The sequence below is a fragment of the Cupressus sempervirens genome, chromosome 5 (genome assembly GCF_028749045.1).
Source record: "Cupressus sempervirens isolate cs-2001-9-10 chromosome 5, ASM2874904v1, whole genome shotgun sequence".
NCBI lineage: Eukaryota > Viridiplantae > Streptophyta > Pinopsida > Cupressales > Cupressaceae > Cupressus > Cupressus sempervirens.
The window spans coordinates 546027509-546048837 of record NC_143122.1 but is presented as its reverse complement, the minus strand read 5'-3'; positions in this window follow the sequence as shown (position 1 = coordinate 546048837).

The window sequence follows — 21329 nt, the reverse complement described above, 5'->3', positions numbered from 1 at the left end:
GTCGTTAACTAGTTGAACAAAATGAAAACTTTGAACTATCATGTGTATCTCTTTCAAACTGAAAACTTAAAACTAGGTGAACTAAAATAGAACTTAAATTGTTACTTGCATATTTTCCATACTTCAACACTTAGCTTTCAAAATTGAAAATTCTACTTAAACCTAAACATGGGTAAAATTGAAAATTGAAACTCATTCTAGTTGCAAAAACATGTATCTTTCATCTATGATTTAAGGTAGTATGCCCTTGATTATCTTTGCAAGAATTAAGTTGCTCTTGTTTAGAATATATTAGGGAATCTATTTTAGTAGTAGTTAAAAGAGTGAATGTTGGATTGATATGGTTTTCGGTTTATCATTAAACCAGAATCATATTGCTCTAAGTGTGTTGTAGTGTCACCAATGGGATCATATTCCCCTACAGGGGAAAGGGTTCAATGGGACCACATAGTGAGTATTTTATTTTTTTCATTCTTGCAAGCTTCTAGGAGTAAGCCTAATTCTATGGGGGGTGGATGTAGTGCCTGCCTCTAGGTCACATTTTTGCTATCATTGTCGAACTCTTTTAGGGCTAGTTCTATGTTGATGGTTAGCAACATTGTTTTGAGATTATCAAATATTGTGCTATGGATTCAATTGATAAGTGATGAGATTATTTAGACTCTACATTTCATGTATGCATGATGACTATTACATTATTTTCAGTTATTGATTAGTTAGTTAGATGGTTTATTATTATATGTGTTTTCTTATGGATACTTACCCCATACTTGCATGTGTATGGTGTGCATGTTTGTTCTTGGATGGCATTTCTGATGTGGTTAAGGAAGGGAGTCATAGTCACCTACTAGTCGGGATGTATACGATGCACCACTTCCTGCCATTGCATGTTTAGCTTAGTATATATTGTGTATGTACATGCATGGTTTTTATGCAGGTTACAGGTACTGGGTATCAACTTCCCTGAATTTCCAGGATGAGCATACCTTATCACATTATCTCAATGGCAAGAGAGGGGAGATAAGATCTCAAGTCCAAATCCCAACCCTTTAAGCCATTTGTCCTAATTGGAAATTAGGACAAGTATTCGAGTTGAGTACCCTCCAAATGCATCAGATGACATAATTCATGATATTACCCCTTTGATTTGATTTTGTATGTGTTTTGCTGTAGTGGGTTTTTCGTATTTTACCTTGTGAGTCTTTGGAGTATTTTCTATTAATTAAGCCTAATTAAAAGAATTAATTAATGGTTTAATTTAATGGAAAATTAATATGATATTTTAATATTTATTTTATTTAATTAATTGGGAAATTAATTAAATAAAATAATTAAATTTGAAGATAAAAGTTATAATTTTAAAGTTGGAATGTGATAATATTTATTTTAGCAATTAAGTTTTGGAAATGAATTTAAAAGTGGAAAATATATTAAAATTATTAAAAGATTCTAGATTTAATCTCTCATTTTGCCTTGAATGCCTAAACATAAACAATTAAAAAAAAACTAAAAATCACAAAAGATGTTTCCAAGTTAACTATGAAGTAGAAGAAGCAATTGCAGCAACAATCATCTCCACATACAAAAGTCAAGTGCTACAGAGAAATGAGATTTATGTATTAATACATGCTAACTTTATTTCTATTCCAAACAAATTAACTTTAATTTGATAGAACTATATGATGAATTAATTAATTAGACATATAAAACAATGAACAAACTAGTTAAAACAAGAATATAAAAAAGCCCAAATGCTGATGTTAGAGGCCTACTACATTGCACAACAAAACCAAACTAATTAGACACAAAAAATTCATTTCATGCAAGGACACAACAAAATGAACATGAAAAATACTATAATTAATTTGTGCAGTTTACATTAATAGGCCACAAATTACTCTGAGTTGCAGCTTACATATTTTAAGGATTTTCCCAGAGTTGCATATTACATATTTGATGACTCGTCCATTTAAAACATAATTCATTGTTGTTGGTTCATAATCTTCCTTGTAATCTACAAACACCACTTTGTCTAGGAAATATGTATTCGATTAACAAATCGAAGACCTTCACATAGTGACTCGTCAAACATTTAGCAGCACAAATAATGTTTCAAATATTTATTAAATTCCCCCTACTATAATGTTTTGATTTTTTTCATATGCGATATCATTCTCATTTGAGATGTGTTGAGTTCTATACAATTTAGTGCTGAGAAAATACTCTAACTAGTTCTTCTTTGCCATTATCTCATCATCACAGATTCATTCCAAACATCCACTTTCACAATATTCATCTTTTGTGCATGAATATTTTTCCTATATTGAATCAGGGTAATTCCACTAATGCATATATTTTATCGAGGCTTTATAAAGATTATTGCTAACATATTAATAAATGGTTTCTATCAAAATGAGAAACCAAGTTGGGCATAGTTTTTAATGACACCACATTTCCCAACTTGTATTTCATCCACAGATATCAATATTCATCCTTGTATTTTAGTAATGTCTCAGATATATTCTGAAGTTTGTGTATGTTCTTGGCTAAATGTCTTTGATTTTGGAAGAAACTTGCACTAGATCCATTTGGAGGGGTAGTGTACATATCTAAGAAGTTTTCTTGCAGAGATGTACCATATAAATAGCTATCAATTATAGGCTATGATTGAGTATTTCATAGTTGAGAATATTGGCACTTGGTCAGAGAAACTCTGTAATCTCTAGATATTATGTTGCTAGCTAGGTGTTGTACCTAGACTCAATAGAGCCATGCATAGATGATAAACATAGATGGAACACATCTGGGATGTTTGGAGTTACATCCTTGGGTCTAGTTTTATATTTCACATCATAAAGACACTTTATCAATCATTGAGTGGCTACAACAAGATGACTAAGGCTGGAAAACATCTAGAATGAACAATGTCGATCTAATGTGTATTTTGGTAGCAACTTAGGTGGATCTTATAAGGTTAAATACTGCTGCAAAAGTTTCTCATGAAGAGGGCACTCTGGAGCATGTTGAACTAGGCTTTTAATTTCTCATATGTGCCCTTGAGCATCATAACTCTTCCATGATTGACTGCATCTTATTTGTTATTGCTTTGAAGCATACATATATAACAGATGTCTCTGCACCTTCACAAATGACATCCTTTCTATTTTCTACTGGTACTTGAGAAGTAGTATTCTTTAGCACTAATAGTACATATGAGCATACTATTCGAGTGCTTGGGATTAAAATTTTCATAACTTTACAAGGTAAAATCCAAACTCTGCATATTGTGGATTGTTTGCAACATATGAAATATATTTATCAAGCTATTTCAACAAAGGAATAAATGACCACTTTCAACACTAATATTTGGTGAATAGAACTATGTGGAAATTCTCTCCAACATTATAAATGGGGGCCCTAATATTTTTAGGCCCCATCAAAACTTTCTAGAAGCCACCAAAAAAAAAAGCAACACTTAATATTTAGTGTTAATTCTTTGGTCTTTTCACAAATATAGCGTCAACATATACATCCCTGCAATGCTTTTTATCTTTTCCCATAAATATTTAATATTAATTATATGGTCTTGTCACAAATATAGGGTCAACATAGGCATCTTTGCAATATTTTTGGCCTTTTCCTTGACACGAGGAGTGTCAAAGGTGAAGGCAATTGTGTAAGAAGCAATTCAAGCATGCCTACCTTGGCAAAATTGATAGTCTTGGACAATGTTGATAGGGAAAACAAGATACCTATCCCACAACACTACTATATTAGCCAGGGCCATAAGGTGAAAAGGTTTTCTCTTATTGTAATAGTGGAGCTAGATGAATTGAAGGAGCATTTGGGGGGTATTAATAGCAATGTGGAATTCCTGTAGAGATTGGCATACATTATCCCCCACCCAGTAAACAATGAACTAGGGTGTGTAAGGAATAGAAAGGTCTTGGGATGGATAGTAACAATAACAAAGACAAAGAGGTTCAAACTCTCCTAGACTCAGGTGAAGAGTGGATTAAGGACAACCCTAAAGATGTCAAGGACATTGCCAAAAGGCTAGCCCATGCCTGCAAAAAATTAGATTGCACTATGATAAAATGAGTAGCCCACATCAGGAGGATCTAAAAGAATGAGCCAAGAATAATGGGGAAGGGAGCTTTGAGAATCCATGGGTAGGAATTAGGGTACCCTCAGAAACAAAGAGGACACTGCATAACTAAAGTAGGTGGTCACTGATAAAGTTGTTTTTTTGTTTAATGATACTATCATTCTAGTATGATGTACTTTTGCATTAATTAGAAATTAAAATATAACAGATAAACAGAAGGTCAATGGGCTATGATTTCATCAGTGGTGTAGCCATCAATGTAGATTAAAAGCAAGTCTACATATAGAATAATGGGACTTTTTGTGACTTAAAAAACCAACGTGTGACTAAAAAAACCAATATGTGACTAAAAAATCCACATACACATTAGTCATAACAATGATGTTTCATAAAACTAAAATGTGATATTGCTATAAGGATTTAAATATGTATTTAATGAGTCAAATCATCTATCCATGGAAATTATCCTAAGTATCACAATTTGACTTGTTTCATGAAATATTGGTTTTTATTTTATTTTGGAAGCACGAGTTTAGTTATTTGTAGGAATATCTGAAGTGCAATTATAGTTGTAACTCTTAATATTTCATAATTAGAAAGGGGGAGGGAGTTTCTACATGTTAAAGTAGATTTCTATGTAGTGGCTTCTAGTATTTCATAAATGATTTCTAGTATATTTCTTATAAGAATCTTGTATTGGTCTATTGTTGATGCTAGAATGACAAGATATTTATAATCTATATACAATTTATAAAGTACTTATTAAACTAGATGTAAAAAAAAACAAATAAGAAAAAAAAATATCTCTTTTCTCACAAATCCATTTTTATTGAACTCTAGAACTTTCATGGTAAGATTAAGTTTGAGTTGTAGATCTAACCAAAGTAGTGTATCCACTAATAAAATGATACATTGTTTGTGCAAGTCTGAGCTTGCTAACTGGTGGTAATACTCCAAATGCATCACAAGTTGGTAGCACAACATTCTTTGATGAGGCCCAACACAAGGAATCTTTGTATTTGGTATAAACTCAATGTGATAAAATGCTTGTGCTCTTTGTACAAGTCTGTACAAGTCAAAAATTTGACTTAACTAGAGCTCAAGTTCAATTCAAAACAAATAATTTCTAAAAACCCAAATGAAAAGCAATATGAGTTTTTTTTACCAATAATAGACTCATCAAAGTAGTCCACTTCCCTTGCATGTTCTTCAAATACAACATTCTCCAACACTGCCATAACCAAGGATAACAAAATTAAATCCTTAATAAAAAACCATATAGTTTATTCCAATAAAAATTGATATAAATATACTTTAGAAACAAAATATATGAATCCAAAGGTTTGATGTCTGAAATCATTTAGAGAACATAGAAGAGATAAATCATAAACAACTAGAAATCAACTTATACTTAGCTACTCCATTCTTACAAGAGACAAAAAACAAAACACAGGGATTTATCAAATCATCATTAGCTCCATTTTCACCTAAAAAATATTAGATTCTATTATTTTACCTGAACTACATGGTTACACCATTTTCCAAAGACCCCATTAGGCATAGGCTAGGAATACTTTAGCATTGTTAAGAAAAAATTTCAATTTTTAATGAACTCCAATATATAGATGTAATAAATGGGCCAAACTTAACCATATAAACATTGAAAATGTGACAAATTTAGCCATGTAAAGGCATTGTAGGTATGAAGTCAGCTTCATACATACAACCCTGATTAGGAGCTCCCCCTAACTCAGAGTCTACTTTAATGCCTTTTTGTAATGTTCATACTCTATTTTTCCTCCCAGCAAAATTCCACTATGAGAATATTTATATTTTCTACTTTTTATAGAGATCCATGTAGCTTGGAAGATAAAATGTAGTTGCAACACATTATACTTACTAGGATTGGTCTAAGTGATCATTGCATTGCTGCCAAAATCATAGGTTCCAGGTGCCATGTTATTGTTCTAATAGTAACTATTAAAAGCATAGGAAGCATGACCTACAACTGTATTTGGATTTTAGCATGCACCTTCATTTAGAATCTCTTTATAGTTGGCACCTCTAAACCACATGCATAGTCCTGACCAGTATAATTTAGAATCTCCAGAGTACGACTAGTTATAAATATAAAAAATGCATGATTATAATAGTTAAAAAAATATGAATCCTTTCGTTTCAAAAAAACTATAGCCAACTCAATGCTCTCATTACAATATGTGTTGAGTGCCTATCTACATACCTTTGAATATACAACCCAACTCTAAATACATACCCAAGGCCATATTTTGACAAGTATATCTTGCAGTAGAAAAATTCAAGTGCATAGAGTTCCAAAATCTAAAAAATGGAGAGCATTTACAATAGACCATTTAATAATGTTTAAAAGAAATTAATAATGTGAATCTTGGAGACTATGAATCTTAAGCAACAATGATTAATATGTCTGGTAGCCATGTTTGAATGTTTCAAGAGCCTTGTTAACATCAATTCTCAAATATGACAGAGAAATTACCATTACAAGCACTGACATCTTCAATGTATTTAGCATCCATGTTGGAGTCCAGTTATGGAAGCCTGAACACATCACCCATTCCATGAATGGAGAGAGCCTAAGATCATATCTAATGATAGGAGAAAATTTTTCTTGATACCATATATTTCAAGTGTTATAACTATCTACATCAACCAACAAAAGTAAATGGATCATCCTCTATTCTTATTTAATAGATATAAATTAGGATATATATATATATATATATATTTCAATTGGGTGCCAGAAAGGAGAAGACATGGAGAATAATATCCAAAAAATAAATTTAGTATGGAACATGGAGAGACATAATCAAAACTAAGTGTCTAAATTTAATCACCCAGCATGAAGATTCTATAGCAAAGAGACATGATACTAAAACTTCCTAAGCAATTGTGAAAGCCAACATTCACCATATGATGCTCATTTAGTTAGAATGAATCAAGTTGAAATAACATCTTGTTTGAAATAAATGTTTAGTTATGCAATGGTTTGAAATAAATTTGATAGACATCAAACAAGCATAATCACTAAATCATTTCAAACAAAATATCTCTTTAGAATTTATGCAAGGTGAGGAATCTAATGCTTTGAAACAAAGAATGAAAAAACTTAAGGATAATATGAGAAAAATATTCCTGATATTGTTACATCTTCTTGAGGAGGATACATCCACTTAAAGGACACTGCAGATGATTGGCACCAAATATAAAATTGGGTGTACTCAAGAAATGATCAATGAAGTTATAAATAATGAGAATTGTTTTAGTAGTCCTCCCATGTCTATGGCAATGTTGTGCCCCTCAACTGCCTCCATGATGGGGTCCACCACATGTACCTTCTATGCAATAACTAGGGTATCAGTATCAATAATCAGCACCTTACTCTAGTCCACCTCAATAATGTATATCTCAGCCATATGGTCAACTAGTGTAATAGCTTGGAGATTATGATTACTATGGATAACAAAGCCATACTAGTGCACATTTAGCTAAAAGAAACTATGGCTTTGGGTAGCCCTATGTTGGTGGTTATGGGAAAAGAAGTGCATATGGCTAGCAGGGGTATCCCAAAAAAGGTTATGAGAACCTGGCCTATGGGAATCAGGGCACATCACAGTAGGGATATGGACAATAGGCATATGTACAACAAGGATATGATCAATAAGCCTATGGTAATCAAGGTTATGGCCCATAGGAACTACACAAGGAGGAAGGCAAAGACTTATCACTTATTTATTAGGATAGCAGGGTGCCTCTTATATTGAAAGACTACTTTTACAAATTGTCAGAGGAACTAGTTCGATGCATGTCAGCCATTTATTGTAAGCTATCTAATCCACCATTGAAACATTTTGGAGTAGTTGTCTCTCTGCCATCATCTACATCCTCTACAAGTATATGCTCCCCTCATGACATGGTCAATGATGGATGGTGTACAAGATGGAAGATAGACTCCTCTGGTACTCTTCTCAAGGATCCATACAAATTAAAAGGTGATATGGAGGATGCCAACCCTTACATAACCATGGTGGAGATTCCATTGATATGTGTAGATAAAGATAGGCTGTCATGTGTGACTATTATGCTTCACAATTTTAGGTAATTCTTGGAGTTAAAATTCTCTTTGTAACACAAAGTCCACCAATGATTAAAAAATTCCTGAAAGGTACAATCTATCTTGAAATTCATCTACGTGTGTCCATGTGTGTCAGAAAATTTAAACAAATGGATAAGAGTAGATAAATTATATAATGTTAGTACTCTACTCCAAATGCATAATAATCATTTTTCTTTTTTTGGTGGGTGAGGTGATTTATATCAATGATGGAGCATTTAAAAAAGGTGGATCCAACCTTTATGAAAAAAAATGCAAGACTGGCCTTCTAGATTAATGTCTACAATGCTTTAATTATGCATGTAAGATTAACCTTTGACCTTTAAACTATAAGTTTATTCATTTATTTAACTCCAAAGTTGACTATAACTAGAAATTGCTCAAAGTAAAATTATTAGTTGCAAGTAAAGAAACTTCTTTTATGAAAATTTTTGATGTGACCTTATCATCTTGCAAACATACAATTTTACTATGAAGGTAATAGCTTTCCATTGTGTTGGTAAAAAATAATTATAGACTACAATAACTAACTTTTGTTGCTATTGCAGACATATTTACCTTATGGAATTCCAGACAACTTCCATAGGATGTCTTCATTTCAAAGGGTAAAATTAGTGTAACTATTAGCTTATTCTAGACATGATCCATACACATATATTTCAAATAATAATATTTATTATTGTGAAAACGACTTAACCAAACATGAGGTAGAATGGACGTTATATAGAAAAATGTATTAGATGCTAAAAGAGATTATCATTATAGACTGAAAGGATGTTAGTATCAGTGATAGTTTCATCAATAAATACTGTATCAGTAATTAGGATAGATATTCATTCCCAATTTATCACGAACCTTAAAATATAAGATTTGGGTAGTAACTGGATTGGATTGTTGTCCCTTAAGAACCATTTAAAGAATAAAGAAAAAATTATACTTAAAGTTATGATGCATTCAGTATTAAACCTTGCCTAAAATCAAATTTCGGGGAAAGAATCAACACAGGATATTACCTTTGAGAAATCCAATGTGGGGGAGTAAGGTTTTGCCTCTTCATACTCACTATCATCAACTGAGAATTCCTAGCAAATTGCTCAAATTGTGCCTTCAAGATTCACTACCATATTTAGCTAATTATATTTTATCCCACTCTAGATGATCAATCAATGGCATCAAGGGACATATTAACACAAGAAAATGAACAATTAAACCAAACAAAAATCCCACAAAGAAAGATTTTTACCAAAAAAGAAAAAGGTGGAAATGCTTTAGCTTCTTTACTGGGAGATTGAAGTAGATCTATCTTATATTGTGCTCTTCCACAACTTCTAAATCTATTTTCATTTTTCTCACTACACAAGGAAAGTTCAACATTTAACACATCCATAGAAGAAATGTGAGAGTTCATGAATGTGAACACATTACTTGTTTCCTCATTGTGTGACACAAGGTGTACAATTCACCCCTAACTTCTTTACCTACATTATCCCCAATCATCCTATTACACTTTTGGGTTGCCCAACCCTCAATATTGACATAGGTGGGAAAATTATGAGAACACTTCACTAGTCATACAATTTGTTATTAAGTTTTATTATTTCAACTCAGCTGAATAGGAACATTCTTTCATGATTCAATCACACCTCAATTAGAAGGCCTTTGGTACCCAATAGATTATGGGAGGTAAAAATTTAGTTTTACTCACTTCATCTTTGGAATACCACTTCGATTTTTTAAATCCAGCTTACTGGACCTCTTGTTGAACATTATGTGCAGTCTTTTTATAGAAGGTAATTATTAACCATCTTCATATTCTAACACATAAGACTAAAATAGATGTAAGTTCTCACTTTAAAACCAAATATATCTTCATGTTAGGAGTCAAGTCTAGAAAATTTTGAAATCATAAAGAATGAAATTTAATAAGAACTGAAATCATTAGTAGCACATCTAAACAAGAAAGTGAACCTAACTGTTTAGCAATCCTCATCTGTTGAACTTTCCACTGATGCTTGGAATACAATTTCACTACTTAGTCACCTACTTTTTATCTAATAAGAATAAATCAGCCTAGAAGAATGAATCATCAAGTAATTGTAAAGATACCAATCTAAATTCTAGACTAAGTCAATATTGCTTAAATGATTATGGAATTATATAGATACCAGTGGAATTTAGTTACAAGAGTATCTAAAACAATAATGCCATCTTTACTTAAAAAATAAGCTCCTAAATGACATTTGACAAAAAATGTGTTGGAAATCTAATAGGGATCTTGCTAAATCTTACTTCCTGAATTATTGGGATCTTGCTAAATCTCTTGTGCTAAAATTTCATTTATAGGCAGCACCAAATTAATTTCATGTGAATGGAATTCTACCATGGTAAAAATAAACCATATTAATTCCCAACTCATCATTAAATATCATCAGAACTGAGCATATACTCAGCAAGAATTGACTCAATGATCATTGTTTCAAAGTAGAGATATTCTTGTGTTCTCAACAACAAAAATGAACCTATGGAGGGAATGAATTATTTTGAGAGTATATACAATGATGAAATTGTTAGTAGAGTCACCATAATATGGAATCAATATTTATTTAACTAGATACTATAAACTATCAAAATAGTAAAGGTTAGCAATGTTATAGATTGCAGCGATGTTGGGTTGAGGAACCGAACAAGGTGTTGAAGGTAGAAATAATAATTAATGTATGCCATTGGGGTTTTATGAAAAAAAAAAATTACAATGATGGAAAAAAATGTAGCAATTATTTTTTAAAGATCAAAGATGAAAGAAATTTTTTCGAATGTAGTGACTATGCCCTTAGTGATAAAAAACTTTAAGTTTTTTCAAATTCCAATGCAATTTTCCTTGTTTTGACACTTAAACAGATGCCTGCCTTGAGAAAAAGCGACTTCAAATCTTATTGATTGTCCATTTCCTAAGCTCCTATGTATGATTGGCCAAAGTTGGCTAGCCTATAGAACTAAAAAATGTTGTGGATTTATGGATGTATAAGTAGAGTAGAATTGCTATGCCTATTGTAGACCATCTGAAAGAATTTTACAAAGACACCAAAAAAGTTTATTTGGCTCTAGCTTTCTACATCCTAATTTTTGAGTTTTAGTGTTCCAAGTTATGTTAAATTAAGGATTCTATGGTCATTAGATAGTAATATTTCCATCAACATTTATTCATAAGTAAAATATTTATAAATATTGTCAATTAGCTAGACGATACATTTATCTAGTGAGAATACTAACTATTGCTCTTTAGATTACTTGCTGATTAAGGCACATATTGTGAGATCATTGAGCAACTTATTTTGAAAATGCCCTTTCAGCCACTAAATATAACTTCAACTATTATCTTCTCACAAATAACACATCTTAGAGGACAATAAGAAAAACAAATCTTCCCTTTAAAATGCAATCATATCTATATGGTTTGCACAAGCAATAAGAAGGGAGATCTAAGATAAGAATCTCCCAACAAACCAAAGGACAAATTTTACGTTTAAAGGTTGTCTCTTATCGTCATACCTATATCATTGCAAAAAGGATCCAAATGGACTTATTGGAGGATTCTTCACACTTATGCTTAAAATATTTACACTTGCACCTTTACCATGACAAAAATGATTCAACAAGATTTGTAGGAGAATCTGGCAATAAAAGAAAGAATGGAAAAGATTTCCATAAGCATTTGCATGGAAGCAATGGAGGTAAGCCCTGCTCTTGAACTAGATCATGAAAATTCAGGAAACAATATTATGATGTTGTGCTGAGAAATTATCCTTTTAGTTTCCTCATGAATGGGCATGAGATATCAAGAAACGACAAGGATACACTAAGAAGAGCTTGTGTTCTTCGAATTATGTGATTGTCATTTTTTTGATGAAAGCAATCATCAAAAGATCTTCAAAAGAGTTATATGGTTCTCTCATAATGCAAACTAACTCATGAAATATTAGCACTTGGTTTTAAACCAATGGAAGAGATGTCATCAAGAACCTTAGTTTGTATCCAAAACATATGCATTAATGCATATGTTCTATATAAACTATTTTTTAGAGTATTAGAAATTTATTTAGTAAATCATCATGAAATCAAACACTGAAAAAGGAAGAGGGGCTGCCAATTATGCAAAGGATATGGGTAAATATGGATATGTTTTGTCCCTTTCCAAAAAAATATTATGCTACAATTAGAAATAATTGAGTGGGAGGAATCAATAAACTATGAATGCAGTCACATCTATTGCAGAATTTCAACTAATATGGTCATAATAAGAAAAGAAGCAAAAAGAAGTATAATAATTTCAACCTAAGAACCAATCAATTTGCAATCATAAGGAAATATGCAAACCTGTAGAGGGAAAATATATTGTTTCCATTTCTCTAATGTGTTCAACTACAAGGTCACAATATGCCAAGCATGTATTGTGACTAGTGAAAGGAATCATTTGACATGGACCTTTGCATCTCTCGAATGCAAGCATGTTTTGAGAGAATATAATAAGCTAAAATAAAATTCTTACACCAACTAGAACAAAATAATATTGAGACATTTTTACTACAATTTCATGACCATAATTCATGCAATATCATATCATCTAAATTTTCATGTGGTCTACCAAAGAAGAAATTGACAGGTACAAGAGCTTAAAAGATAATTAGCAACATTCTCACTTGACAGAGATGAAAAAGAATCTCATGAATTACATTTTTTTAGAACGATGAAGTAGTTATCCAAATTTTATACAAAATAATGAAGAAGCATTCAATCTTATGCCATACATAATTCTACTTGCAAAGTCAAATCAACGTAATTACATTTTATTGTCGTATGCCAGAATAATGCACTCTTGACTTCCAATCTATATTAATACTTTAGTTATGATTTATATAAAAATCAAGCCATTTTTTACAAAGATCATACTGATAAAAGATATTGGCAGCACTCTAAAATAGGTGTAAATAAAGCAAGAGTTGCACCAAACATTTCCAAACTACGCCCTCAGATTTTGATGGTATATGATAGATAAAGCAAGTAACATGAAGAGACTGAGAAGGGAAAAGGGATAGAAAACACAAATAAAAATTCCAAGTTGACTTACCTATAAAATTTTAAGCACTTTTTACCATGTCACGCCTCGTCCATCCATTGGGCCAAATCATGTAGCTATGGGATTATTCTAGGAGGAATCAATGTAGGAAGTGTATGTGTCGATCCCTCTGTACCTCTTGAATTTGTTCAGTATGATTTTTCTTAACACTGTGATCCCCAAGATTCCTAGGAGAACCTATTTAAGGCTTCCAAGAGTTTGGAAGGCATTCAAACAAGCATTCTGGTTCAACGAATTTGCTATGATAAGAGTTCAACATATATAATCACACTTGAAGTCAATACATAATTATAAAAAAAGATCATAACTATATCTCAACTTTTTTATAGCAAGGATTTAGATTTAGATTTAGATTTAGATATTCGCAACCTAAAGTCATAAATTCCCCTTTCCTTATGTGATGTTTCTTCTACTAATATGTTGGTTTTACACATACATAGTGATCTCTTCTGTTAAAAATGACATATCTTTCAAATTATTTTCATATTACAGTATATCCACCATGCATTGTGAATATCTCTAGAGAGATAGTGGATAGTGTATTGATGATTCCAAAAATTTTCAATTAACTTCCAACATAATATTTTGTCATTTTAGTACAATTAGTTTCTTTATATTTTTCAGGACCCCATTTTTAATTTTGGATTAAACTCAATTGCCAATTTGTAGCACCCTGGTCTCTATTTAGAGGTGGGTGCTTGATGATGCAGATACACTAAGGATGCCTTGTGGATGCTCACTTGAAGGGCATCCAGATGCTCAATAGATGCATAATCCATAGGGCATCTATCAAATTCTAGTATTAAAAACTGATGCTTTTTTGGATGAGTTTAGCATTAAAAACTGATGCTTTGTTGGATGAGTTTAACATTGAAAACTATTTTTTTTGGATAAAAGAATAACTTAAAGCACATTAAAACATGTGCTAAGTAACATTTTTAATTCTATTGGGCTAAGTGAATATTGAATCTTGATTGATGAACATTAAATCATGAATTAAATCTTAAATATGTAATTATAATGATTGAACAAAAATTCTACATCCATACCTGAATTGGCAACACAGGGATTAAATGATGGGTTGATTGCAGATGCTTTCTTTTTGTAACATATTTTTACTTTTTGTTAGCTTAATGGTCTTTTCAATATTTATTTGTATTTGCATGTTTGATGATTATGTAGGAAAGCCAAACTTTATCAATTTGATAAGGATGGAAATCAATGGAAGGAGCATGGTGTAGGAACAATGAAGATATAACATGTGGCTCACGAAAAGAGGATATCAATTTGGTGGTATTTTCTGATATTAAAATGATGAAATAAATACACCTCTAGTGGTATTTTTCATGATTGATTTAGTATAAAGTTTCATAATACATACAATACAAAAATGGAGAAGGGAGATAAGAAGTAAGTGGGATACACAGGGTTAATATGGAAGTTGACCCCTTGTCCACACAAACCCTAGTAATATTCAATTTCTCTCTTTCTTAATAGAAACTAGGGCTTCTCAGTATGGCATTCTAGCCTTTGGAGACACACTTCCACCCTAATAGACATGCCTGCTTGAGATCATTGGGAAGACTAGGAAGCAAAGCAACCATTGCAAATTTGTAAGGTAGGCTAAAACTCTAGTAACAAGGCCCAAATATGAATTATATTAGTGCTTCAAAATAGAAGATTGGTTTGAAATACATCCTAATGGGTGCCCAAAATTATAATTAGAGTCCACAATTGATGAACAACCATATGACATTGAACAATCCTATATTGCCTAACTTGATATGAAGAATTTATGATCATAAGCAAGAAATAGTGGAAAAATAGAAACAACTAGGGCATAAAATTATTCTTACACACCTCTTCATCCCAAAATTGCTAGCGCAAAAATCACTTTGTAGATTGGAAGTTCAAGCCATTCCATGGGCTCCCTGTACCATGCAAAGTCTCAAATGCACTCAATGTAGTTTGCAATGTTTAGTTTAAAATATTTTTATTTTTCTTCCAAGAAAGTTTCTGCACCTTTTTTAGAGATGAAAATGTAAGCAAGTTTTGTGTTCAAATAAATTAATGGTAGATTCTAGTTTTGTTTATAATAATTTAAATAATAATTTAATTACTTAAGTTGTAAAATTAATTATATTTTTAAAAAATAATCTTAAAGTACATCTTTAATTAATATTAAATGAATGATTTTAAATATAAACTAAATCTAAAATTATAGTTCATAATAAATCAAATATCAAATTAGATGATGGAAAAATGGCATTACAATAAATCAAATATCAAATGAGATGATACAAAAATGGCAGTATTTTCAAACACACAATCTAGTAATAGAGATACAAATATCACTAATGGAATCAAAATAGTGAAAAATATGAATTAAAATAATTTTCATTTTTTCACATTAATGTTCTATAAACAAAATTCATAGTCACTCTTTACCTATTCTTGGTGTTGAATTTTTAATAGACAATTCACTCAAGCTTTAACACATATATTTTTGGTTGCATATTACTTCATTACTCTATTTGGGAAGATTATTGATAGGATTTAGAGCGGAAGTTATATCATTCAAAATAAGTTTAACTTTTTCCAATCAAGTTTGTCAAGAGGGAAAACCTATATAATATAACATGTTTTCTTACTATTATCAATGATAAAAATTGAACTCCTGATGTCATAAAACCATAATTAGTATGAGAAAAAGAAAGCCCAAGGGTTGTGAATGAGTTATAAAATTAAAAAAACCTAATCCATTAATAAATAAATATTATAAAAATTGAAGAGAGAAAGTATAAATGACTAATTATTAGTGACTAATTATCTAGTAACCTATTAAGTGATCTATTCACTAGTGTATTTAGTTAGCTGTGTTTTAGTAACTAATTATTAGTGAATAATTATCTATTCACTTATTTAGTTATCTATTTGGTAGTTTATTTAGTCATTTTTATTTTCTTGATCTTTTGATTTTACTTGGTGATCAAATTAGTCACTTATTTAGTCACATATGTTTGTAAATTGCAAATAAGTAGTGGAATGTGATCAATTTTAGTCACGTGACTAAAAAGTTTAGTCATGTGACTAAAATTTTTAGTCACATAGTCATATATTTGCCAAAATGTACTAGTGAGATCATACTCACTTATTCCAATCGTTTCCCCCAAACAAGTCAAGAAGATTAATTATCCCACTTGATTTTGAAATATAAAGGTGGGTCAGGATTTCTTATTCATGACAAGGGTTAAGAGCTGATAGGGAGAGGGGATGAACTAATCACTCATTCATGCTTCTATTCTATCACTTCCACAAGTTAGTACAAGATTTCTCAAACTTCCACAAACACTCAAATAACCGCAGTGCTCCTCAAACCTTTCCATATGGTCAAATGAATACCTAGGCATGCATTAGGTTACTCATTGTATGTGTGAATAGAGGGCCTCAGACTCTCACACACACTTTAACGTAGTCTTTACGTAAAAGATCACCCTAGAATAAACATTGAATTATTCATTTGAGTAATCTAATTAGTGTGACCTGTTGCCTTCTAACTAGAAGGATTTTGCCTTGTTCTTAGACCAAGAAGCAGGCAACTAGATCCTTTAGCACAAAGGATTTATGCAGCTAAATGATAATGCAATTAATTTAGATGAGAGATGTAATTAATCTAATAATAGATAAAGAAAATTAAACTATATGATTGCATTTTAATCTATATGATATTAAATGCTAAGAAATGCCAATTATGAGAATATTAAGCAAATGAGTATGCAATTCAGTAGTAATTTTATGCAATTTAAATTCCAACCTTTGTAATGAGGAATTAGAAGCTTCTTAAATAGAATTCCTAAAATCAAACACCAGTTGGGATCAACTCAAATCAACAGTCAAGATTAAAGATGATATCTAGTTAGAATGGAAAACTCCTAATGTAGGTGAGGTTAACTAAATCAAATCTTCAGTGTGGTGAGAAGTTAATTGAAATTCACTTGAGTGTGAGAATGAGTGGGTTAAGTGAATTCCAATTCAAGAGGTAAATCACTTAGAATTACCAAACCTAAACCAAAGAGAAGAATTTGGAAGGTTATTTAATTTAATAAAAGGAGATATGACCTCATAAATGTATATTTTAATTAATTGAGTAATAAAACCCAACAATTAAGATAACAACATTATTAAATTAAATAAATTTAATTAGTTAGTACATTAGCTTTAGGAGATAATTTAATTTAATTAAAGTATAAACACTTTAAATTAAATTAAATCTAATTAATAGGTTTAATGTAGCTAATTTGATTTGATACTTTAGGAATTAAATAAATAGTGAGATTAATGTAGATTGGGGTTTTTTGCATCTGACAACTAAGTCAAGTAGTGAGAACTTGAATGAGAATTTCCTAGTGATATAGGACTTTAGGGTTGATCAAATAGACCATAATTGGTTATCATAACAATGTGCCAATTCTGGGGTATTACATTTGCCACTCCTTGAATGAATGTGAGAGCAATACATTCAATTCAAAGAAAACCAAAAGAATGATGCAAAGATCAAGAAATGAGATTGGTTCTAAAATTGATGATACAAAGACCAACTGATAAGATTTTAAAGGTTATCTCCAGAATGGAGCTTAACCTTAGGGAATCCAGATAGAACACATAGATATCAAAATTGATAAGCTTTTAAAGATTATCTCTAGAATAGTGCTTAACCTTAAGGAATCTAGATAGAACACCTAGATACATAGATTGATAAGCTTTTAAAGATTATCTCTAAAACAAAGCTTAAACTTAAGGGATCTAGATTGAAGATCTAGATACCAAAATTGATAAGCTTTTAAAGATTATCTCCATAACAGAGCTTAGCCTTAAGGAATCTAGATAGAACACTTAGATACCTAGATTGACAAGCTTTTAAAGCTTATCTCTAAAATGGAGCTTAACCTTAGGGGATCTAAATAGAACACCTAGATACCAAAATTGATAGGCTTTTAAATATTATCTCTAGAATGAAGCTTAACCTCAAGGAATCTAGATGGAACACCTAGATAACTAGATGATAAAAGAGATAACGAGACCTATCATGAGTCATAGAATCATCCCTAGAAAAAGGATTGATCCTCAAGAATTAGGGGTTAGACTATCTTGATACCTATCCATCAAACTCTGATGAGAACTATTATAAGGTTGATTAGCTAATCAAAATATGAGATAGATGATGTAGATTGTAGATATAGGTGAAAAAAATACCCCAAGTGAGGAGGACATAAGATTAAAATTGATTTGAGATTGAGATTCAATGATGTAATCATCCTACCCCCTCGGGAGCATAATCGAAAGATGAAAAAGCAAAAATATGATATAGAGAAGTATATCAATAGATATAGAAGAAATCAAAGATTGAAAAGAATATAGAAGAGATCAGAATGATCAAGAGAAAATTTGAAGTCAATCTAGAGTAATTTTAAGGTCCACAAGACTAGGTTTGACCAAAGGTTGACTAAAGTTGACTAGAGTTGAATTTTTCCAAAAAAATAGAAAATTGGAAGAAATTGTGATTTGAAAAGATTCCAAGATTCACAGAGTATAAAAAAAAATTGGACTACACAAGCATTCAATCAAGTCAGTTCAAAAATTTTAAAAATACAATTTTGAGCTATGTAAGTGTGTCAGATTTTGAATTCAATCTTGAAAATGGTTTTAGAATGATCAAATTAGCCAAGGGGTGATTTTCATGCCAATCAGAGAACTTTGGAAAATTAGGTCAAAACCTATATAAGGGCCTACAAGGTCATTTTCAAATCATTTACAATTTTATCTTTAGTAAAGGAGAGAGCTCTGAGGTGAAGATGGTGATCCCATTGTCTACACATTGATTCAAGTGCTCCCACCGACACAATCAGCCAACGGACTATGGGTATTTGATAAGTGGTCAATAACCTTGCCCCACATTGACTTTTTGACAATTTACAATGTATTTTTAGTATGTTTTTAGGGCTTTGAAAAAGTGCCATCTTAGTTCTTGTGTGAGGATGTCTCTCCTTGCATGAAGCTAATCTCTTCTCATGTGAAGAAGTACTAAGCTTGTACTTCTTTGCTTGGCACAATTGGTTTTTTCACATGAGAGATGCCCATGTGCCACACAAGAAGCCCTAGTTTTAAGCCATTTTTTGCTTAATGTTTGATCACTCATTAGGTGAAGTGTTGTATCCTCACATAAAGATGTGCAATCTCATGCAAGGAAGTGAGATTTTTCATGAGATTCTAGTGCTAATTACAAGTTTTAAAGTTGAAAATTTGATTTTTCCTTGCAATTTTTGCACTTATTTTCATCATATTTGTTTGTCAAGTGGAAATTAATCATTTTCTTATTGTATTTGTTCTTGTGTGTAGGTTACCTTTGATGATATTAGATTCCAATACCATTACCTACCATACAAGACTTTTTTGTAGTAGTTTGATGATGTAGATATGGCACATATTGATAGATTGCAGTTATCATATCTGTGTCAGATTATACCAGTGTTGGTGAATTATGACCTGTTAACTGCACTAGTAGAGCATTTCCATACAAAGATGAATACCTTTCATCTTCCATAGGGGGAGATGACTATTACATTGGAGGATATCTACTAGATACTAAGGATCCCTTTCCATGGGTTGAGAGTGGTCTATGACATAGTTCTGACAGTGGGTACGAAGGCACTACAAGCCATTTTTTAGTAGGACCTAATTATAGATAGAGCAATCACATGAAATGAGCTCATGTATTCCTATGGTCCCACTCATAGTTTGGAATTAGTTGCTTCCTGATGTCAGATAGAGGCCAACATAGATTAGAGTGCAGATGGGGCAAGATGCTCCAAATGATGTTATAGACTCTAGAGAGATATGGGTGGTGATAGTGCATTCTCACACATATGTATCATGAGTGAAAGAGCATGGTCGTCGGGGTCTATGTTCTCTAGATCTAGGCATGGGAACATCTGCCAGTTATGAGGCCTATTTTTGAGGATGAGAGGTAGCCTATAGGGCCTCATATTCATAGATATAGAGGCTAGCCTACATAGACAACTCTAGGGAAGACTGAGTAGTAGAGGGCACATCTTGATGACTTGGTGTTTATAGTATGGAATCCCTAGACAGAGACTAAGGACTAGGACGATGCTTCTTGGGAGATGAGTCATATGTTTGCTTCATGACCATTGATAGGTCAATTTGTATAGATAGTTGAGCAATACCCATTGACTCATTTTTGGCATCAGTATGGATGACCTTAGGATATCTCACAAGAGTACTACTCCTATCCATGACTAGCAAGAGTTGTGGGCCATGGGTGGTCATAGAGGTTAGATCTTGGGAGATCTATGATCGATGTGTGCAACTTAGTTTTAGTACAGTGGGACTACCTACCAGTAGTAGTGGACAGAGGGATGATGCTAGTTTACTATTCATATTTCACAAGTCATCTCTTCCTATTCTTTACAGATCTAGTGGAGATGGCAGCTCCTAGATAGTTAGTGTAGGCTCCCTAGGCACCACCACAATAGCCATAGTAGGAGAGGGTGAGGCATTGGACCTAGAAAGTGCAGATTCGTTTGTGATAGTTTGGAGAAAACCTTGATGCTAGCAAGAGTGAGATAGATGAGAGGCAACAATAGAGACCTTAGATAGAGTAGTAGTAGCTAGTTGAGTAGCTAGCTAAGAAGGGAAATGAGGAGATGTAGGATCAGCCCACTATGGGAGCCTAGGGCAAAGATCCCCTAATAAAATGCATGATGCTCTAAGGAGAGCAAGAAAGTAGATACAGACTACATAGTCTTAGCTAAGAGATCTTCACATATAGGTTGTTGTTAGGGATACCTAGATAGTAGAGAAAGATCAAGAGATTTGTGATTTGCAAGGACAACTAGAGTTGGTGGCTTAAAGGGTTG